This window comes from Carya illinoinensis, chromosome 2, assembly GCF_018687715.1.
Source record: "Carya illinoinensis cultivar Pawnee chromosome 2, C.illinoinensisPawnee_v1, whole genome shotgun sequence".
NCBI lineage: Eukaryota > Viridiplantae > Streptophyta > Magnoliopsida > Fagales > Juglandaceae > Carya > Carya illinoinensis.
In genome coordinates, this window is record NC_056753.1 from 18653242 (window position 1) to 18661251 (window position 8010).

General features: G+C 39.1%; 1 non-coding gene across 1 annotated transcript; it reads right to left on the minus strand.

Moving 5' to 3' along the window:
• Positions 1-251: 251 nt before the first annotated feature.
• Positions 252-358, minus strand: LOC122302114. Its single transcript, XR_006240356.1, has one exon. It is a non-coding gene; the product is annotated as a small nucleolar RNA R71 (small nucleolar RNA).
• Positions 359-8010: the final 7652 nt, after the last annotated feature.

Consider the following 8010-nt stretch of genomic DNA (forward strand, 5'->3'; position numbering starts at 1 on the left):
TGCAGCAGGCCCAATTCAGTGGATCACCACTTGATGATCCCAATGTTCACTTGGCAATGTTCTTGGAGATTTGTGATACTGTGAAGATCAATGGTGTTACTGAAGACACCATTAGACTGAGATTGTTTCCCTTCTCTTTGAGGGACAAGGCTAGAGGTTGGCTACAATCTCTACAACCGGGAAGCATCGTTAGTTGGCAGGACATGGCTGAGAGGTTTCTTGCTAAATTCTTTCCTCCTGCCAAAACAGCCCAACTCAGGAGTGAGATTGGCCAATTCAAGCAAAATGATTTTGAGTCACTCTATGAAGCATGGGAAAGGTATAAGGACTTGATTAGACGTTGCCCACAACATGGATTGCCAGATTGGTTGCAAGTTCAGATGTTCTACAATGGGTTAAATGGGCAAACTCGAACTATAGTTGATGCTGCTTCTGGTGGAACTTTGATGTCGAAGACAGCTGAAGGTGCTACTGCACTTTTGGAAGAAATGGCCTCAAACAACTATCAATGGCCAACTGAGAGGACTTTGGCTAAGAAGGTAGCTGGAATTCATGAATTGGAGCCGATAGCAGCTCTTTCCGCTCAAGTAGCTACTCTATCTCATCAGATTTCAGCCTTGACAACTCAAAGGATACCACAAGGTACAGAATATGTAGCATCTACAAGTATGATAGTTCCAAGCAATGAGGCGAGTCAAGAACAAGTTCAATATGTCAACAATCGGAACTACAATTATCGTGGTAATCCTATGCCAAATTACTATCATCCAGGGCTTAGAAATCATGAGAATTTGTCATATGGAAATACCAAGAATGTGTTGCAACCTCAATATCCTCCCGGATTTGATAGCCAACCAAGCGAGAAGAAGATGTCACTTGAGGATGCCATGGTTTCCTTTGTTCAGGAGACCAATGCAAGGTTTAAGAAGACTGATTCAAGATTGGACAACATTGAGACTCATTGTAGCAATATGGGAGCTACTATGAAGAATCTTGAAGTGCAAATTGGGCAACTAGCCACTACCATCAATGCCCAACAAAGAGGAGCTTTTCCTAGCAACACTGAAGTGAATCCAAAGGAACAATGCAAGGCCATCACACTTAGGAGTGGAAAAGAGATTGAGAGGGCACCATTAAAGGAGAGCAAGTCCACTCCTACCGCTGCAAACAATGGCCAAAGCAAAGATCAAGTAGAAGAAGAGGAGATTGTCAATGATACACTAGAGGAGACCGACTTGACTCCTACAATTTCATTTCCTGACAATCCTCCTATTCTTGCTCCTCCACTTCCTTACCCTCAGCGCTTTCAAAAGCAAAAACTAGATAAGCAATTTTCTAAGTTTTTGGATATCTTTAAGAAAATTCACATTAATATTCCTTTTGCAGATGCCTTGGAACAAATGCCAAATTATGTCAAATTCCTGAAAGACATCATTTCCAAGAAGAGAAGGTTGGAGGAGTTTGAAACAGTGAAGCTTTCTGAAGAATGCAGTGCTATTCTTCAAAAGAAATTGCCTCAAAAATTGAAAGATCCGGGGAGTTTCACTTTGCCTTGCACTATTGGAGATTCATTTTTTGATAGAGTCTTATGTGATCTTGGTGCTAGCATTAATCTTATGCCATTTTCTGTTTGCAGGAAATTAGGACTTGGAGAGATGAAGCATTCAACAATTTCCTTGCAACTAGCGGATCGGTCCATCAAGTATCCACGTGGGATCATAGAAGATGTATTGGTAAAGGTGGATAAGTTCATTTTTCCTGCTGATTTTGTGGTGTTGGACATGGAAGAAGATGAAGATGTCCCACTAATTCTTGGGCGACCATTCTTGGCCACGGGTAGAGCTTTGATTGATGTTCAAAAGGGTGAATTGACATTGAGAGTAAACAAGGAAGAGGTTATGTTCAACATCTACCAAGCCATGAAATTTCCAGAAGATCCAAGTACTTGCTTTCGGGTAGATGTCATTAAGCAATGTGTAGAAGAGGCCTTTCAAGAAGATATGCCATCCGACCACCTAGAGCGCTGTATCACCTCTTCATCTCATGCTCTTGATTTTAAAAATTCTGCTGTTTGTGAATCTGACTTGCCTTTTGTTAGTGAAGAATTTCTCCACTATGTTTTTGCTTTGGGAGCATTGCAGCAGGTTACATCACTTAGTAATGAAGTGGGGAAGCTAGAGCCGGTGGTACCAAAGAGTGAATCTGGAGTTGATATAGAAAAGATGCAGAAAAATACTCCGGAGTTGAAGCAATTACCCGAGCATCTTCGTTATGCATTCTTGGGTGATAGTGATACCTTTCCAGTGATTGTTGCTACATCACTCACACCCGAAGAAGAGGAAAAGTTGCTGCGTGTATTGAGGGAACATAGAACAGCCTTGGGATGGACTATTTCTGATATAAAAGGAATAAGTCCCTCCATTTGCATGCACAAGATTTTAATGGAGGAGCTTTACAAGCCAACAATTGAGCACCAAAGAAGATTAAATCCAGCAATGAAGGAAGTAGTGAGAGCTGAAATTTTGAAGCTCCTTAATGCTGGAATTATATATGCTATTTCAGATAGTTCATGGGTAAGTCCAGTGCAAGTTGTACCAAAGAAGGGTGGAATGACGGTAGTGAAAAATGACAATAATGAGTTCATTCCTACAAGAACGGTCACGGGATGGCGTGTATGCATGGATTACCGCAAGTTGAATAAAGCAACAAGGAAGGATCATTTTCCACTTCCATTCATTGATCAGATGTTGGATCGATTGGCTGGGTACTCCTACTATTGTTTTTTGGATGGTTATTCGGGGTATAATCAGATTGCTATAGCTCCTGAAGATCAGGAGAAGACTACATTCACATGCTCCTATGGGACGTTTGCTTTTAGGAGGATGCCCTTTGGATTGTGCAACGCCCCTGCGACATTTCAACGTTGCATGATGGCTATCTTTTCTGACATGGTGGAAGATATAATGGAAGTATTTATGGATGACTTTTCAGTTTTTGGTACATCTTTTGATCATTGTTTGCATAACTTAGCTCTTGTTTTGCAGAGATGTGAAGATAAGAATCTGGTCCTGAACTGGGAGAAGTGTCATTTCATGGTTCAAGAAGGGATCGTGCTGGGCCATAGAGTGTCATCCAAAGGAATTGAGGTGGATCGAGCCAAAATTGCAACTATAGAGAAACTACCACCTCCAAAGAATGTGAAGGGAATCAGAAGTTTTCTGGGACATGCGGGATTTTATAGAAGATTTATTAAGGATTTCTCTAAACTCACTAAACCTTTATGTAATCTTCTTGAGAAAAATTCTGCATTTGACTTTGATGTTGTTTGTTTGCAGGCCTTTAATGCACTCAAGGAGAAGCTAATTTCAGCACCAATTGTGATTGTGCCTGATTGGAGTCAACCTTTTGAAATTATGTGCGATGCAAGTGACTTTGCAATTGGAGCAGTGTTGGGCCAAAGGCGAGACAAGCTGTTTAGAGCCATCTATTATGCAAGCCGGACATTGAATGAAGCTCAATTAAATTATACAACAACTGAGAAGGAGATGCTTGCCGTGGTGTTTGCTTGTGACAAATTTCGGTCCTACCTCATTGGGACAAAGGTGATAGTGTTCACTGATCATGCAGCACTTCGCTATTTGTTTGGCAAGAAGGATGCTAAGCCTAGGCTAATTCGTTGGATCCTCCTTCTTCAAGAATTTGATTTGGAAATTCGCGACAAGAAGGGAAGTGAAAATTTAGTGGCTGACCATCTCTCTCGGTTAGAGCAAGAGGAAGAAAGACTAGATTCAGTGGTCCAAGAGGCATTCCCTGATGAGCAGTTGTTTGCATGTGAGATCAAGCTTCCGTGGTATGCTGATATTGTTAATTATCTAGCTTGTAAGGTTTTACCACCTGATCTTACTTACCATCAACGTAAGAAATTTTTGCATGATGTGAATCACTATCTTTGGGATGAGCCTTTGTTGTTCAAAAGATGCCCCGATCAAATCATGAGAAGATGTGTGCCGGAAGAAGAGATGCAAGACATCCTCCATCATTGTCATTCCTCATCATATGGAGGACACTTTGGAGCCACCCGTACAGCAGCTAAAGTACTTCAAAGTGGGTTCTTTTGGCCTTCCATTTTTCGTGATAGTTACACTTTGGTGAAAACTTGTGACCGGTGCCAACGTATGGGAAATATTTCAAGGCGTCATGAGTTACCATTGAAAGGTATCTTAGAAGTTGAGTTGTTTGATGTTTGGGGAATAGATTTTATGGGGCCCTTTCCTCCTTCTTTTGGTTTTGCATATATCTTGCTAGCAGTTGACTATGTGTCAAAATGGGTGGAAGCAATTGCTACAACAACAAATGATGCAAAGGTAGTGCTCAAATTTCTGCACAAGAACATATTCACAAGATTTGGCACTCCACGAGCTATTATTAGTGATGAAGGGACTCACTTTTGCAACAAGTTATTTGAGAATCTTCTGTCTAAATATGGTGTGAAGCACAAGATAGCACTTGCTTACCATCCTCAAACTAATGGTCAAGCTGAAATTTCAAATAGAGAGATCAAGAACATCCTTGAGAAGACGGTCAAAATCAATAGAAAGGATTGGGCGAAGAAGCTTGATGATGCTTTGTGGGCATACCGTACAGCCTTTAAAACACCTATCGGGATGTCTCCATACCGATTAGTGTTTGGAAAGGCATGTCATCTTCCTGTAGAGTTGGAGCATAGAGCTTATTGGGCTGTGAAAAAGTTTAACTTTGATTTGAAGGCAGCAGGTGAAAAGCGACTTCTTCAATTGAATGAGATGGAAGAGTTTCGGAATGATGCATATGAAAATGCCAAGATCTATAAAGAAAGGACGAAGAAGTGGCATGATAAACAGATTCTTAGGCGAGAGTTTGCTCCAGGACAACAAGTTTTACTCTTCAATTCACGACTCAAACTCTTTCCAGGAAAGTTGAAATCAAGATGGACGGGTCCTTATACAATTCATGAAGTTTCCTCTTTTGGAGCAGTAGATTTGAAGGACAAGACTGGGAACATTTTCAGAGTTAATGGTCAGAGATTGAAGCACTACTATGGAGAGCAAATGGAGAGGAACTATGCATTTATTCCTCTTGGAGATCCTAATTGATGATCATTGAAAAGTCTGGCTGTAGACTTTAAAACAAGCGCTTATGGGAGGCAACCCATATATCTATCTTTCTTTCTTTCATTTATTTTATTATCTTTATTTATTTAAGTTTTAATAAATTAATTTTTGATGCAGGTATTTAGCAAGAATAAAGAGCTGGAAAATTTTTAAACCTCGGAAGGTTCACCATGAAACCAGGGAAGTTCCTTTATTTCTTCAATCCTTTTTACTTTTGCATCACAATGAGGACATTGCTTAGTTTAAGTTTGGGGGTGTAAACTCCTATAATCATTTGATCCTCTTGTTTTCTAAGTCTTGGGTTGTTGATGGGTTGTTTGAGTCTCTTACCAAGCATGCATTGGAGTAAGATTGAATTCTCTATGACTCTGAAATTTGTGATTGAAGATGGTTTTGAGAAAAATTTTCAAAAATTTCTTTTATGTCAAGTGAAGTTTTGTGGGTACTTTGGTTTAAATCTTTGACCTTGAACACAATTGAGCACATAGTCGTTTTTCTCTTATTCCATTTTGCTTATGAAGAGAAGAAGTTGAATTAATTGAAAGAGGGAGGTTCGATTTTGCTTTACTCTAGAATCCGTTGATGGGTCCTTGAGGCGAAATCCTAGTCGAGACCAAATATTAGAGAAATGATCTAGGCATTTCTTTGGCATAACCAAAAAGCTTTCCCAGCCGTCCTAAATGTCATGCCATCATTACATGGTGTGTTTCCATAGTCAACCCCCTTGAGCCTTCATGAGCCTTTATTGATTCTTTAAACTACATAAACCATGCCCGCTCTAAGCCTGAAAAACAATGAATCTACCGTTGATAGTTTGAGAAAATACTTTGGTGGAGAGTTACATTTAAAAGAGAAAATTGGTTTCATGATGAAACGTATTATGTTTGCTCTATTTGATCAAAGAAAAAGAAGAAGAAGAAAGGAAGTGATTGAAAAAAAAAAAAAAAAAAAAAAAAAAAAAAGAAGAAGAAGAAAAAAGAGAAGAAGAGGAAAAAGAAAAAGAAAAGAAAAGAAAAAGAAGTCGCCAAGCGGAAAGTGAATTACCTCAAATTTTGTTAAGGGAAGTGTTGGTATTACATCAGTGATTACAGCAATTTTAATGCCACAAGTATGAGCATATTGCCAAGAAAGAGCTATGATTTGAATCATGTGAGTTTCTCTTTTAATGTTCTTTTCACTAAGTATTTTCCCAGTTTGATTTAATTTCCCATATCCAGTTCTTTCTTAACCCTCACCCTGTGGCCTATCATTACAACCTTAATAAAGACCTTTTGATCTTTGATTTTGGTGTTGACTACATTAGTGGAGAGGATTTCTGAAAATTGGACTTATGGGGTTAAGTTTTAAGAGAATTCTTCTGATTTTGGTTGTTCTACTTTTATCTGAGTTTGCAGGTGGTTTGAGGTTAAATTGACTATATCACACACACACTCAAGGTCTTAGCTTTAGGTTGAAGTAAACACCTAACTCTTGCTTGACAAATTGCAAAATTTTTGATTGATTTTCTTGCTATCTTTGATGTTAAAAGAGTAAGATACTAGAGATGAAATCTAAATTCATAAAAGCTTGGTGAGTGATGATACTTCTCTTTGAGGTCGAGTTGATATTGCCTAAACTATCATTTGTTTTTCTTTTTGTTTGAGGACAAACAAAGTTGTAAGTTTGGGGGTATTTGATGGCTTGCAAAATTTCATATTGCAGATTTTACAAGTTCGCTCGAGCGGAGGCTTTTGGCCGCTCGAGCGAATTCAGGCAGATTCAAACGCTCGACTGCCGCTCGACAGGGAGCTCGAGCAGGTTGCTGAAAAATGAATATCGCTCGAGCGGAGACATTGGACGCTCGAGCGAAATCAGGCAGAGTCGAACGCTCGACGCGCGCTCGACACCCCGCTCGAGCGAACATCGTATTTTGACAGAATTTAGGTTTTCCGCCGTGGGACCATATAAAAGGCCATTCTTCACTCTAGAGCCGCGGGTTTTGACTGGAGAACACTTCTTGGGAGAGAAAAACACAGCTAGAGGGATTCAATTCATTTGTTTTGGAGACGGAATTCCAATCTATTGCACGTACGTTGGATTCATACACGAGCACGGACGGGAGAAAGGCGTTGAATCGTTCCCTTGAGCTTTTGACGACCAGTTGAGGCTGCAAGGAGGATTTTTCAGTGTTTATTTTCTTCTTCCCATCTTCTCAGAACAATTATGGTGAATTCGTTTATGTTGAATTCCAATTCTAGCATGAGCTAAATTTTCTTCTTTCTAGGAAAACGATGTAACCTAATTCCGAACTATGCTTGTTTGTCCATGCTAATTTAATGCAAATTCTCTCTTTGTTTATCTGATTTATTCTGAGTTTAATGCTTCTAATTAACTGGCCATTGATTAGATGATTATTAATCTTGTGATTTGCTATCGAAAGAGGGAATCATAGGGTAGATCTTGGATATTTCAGCATAGGTAAGTATAGAGCTCGAAAGACTTGTATGAACCTGTGTAGTAATTAAATCATTGGTCTTATTGCGTTCTTGATTATTTAATTTGCATACTCTTGTGTGAATTGATAAACTAGAATCACTTCCAATTGACTATCGAAAGAGGCTTTTGGATGAATTAGAGATTTGCTAATAGACAAAAGAGGTTTAAGTTAAATTAGCTGGATGAGAAAAGCATAGTGAAGAATTATGGTGAAATCGATTTCCTAGAAGTTTTCTTCCCTATTGAATTTGATCTTCAAACATCAGTTTTACTTTCTTTGCTTATTTCTCTTGAGTTGACCTAGTTTTATTTGCTACTACAAAAACCTTAGCGATTCCTCTAGATAAAATTGAGATTAGCATAATTTTGGTATTTGGCAAGAGTA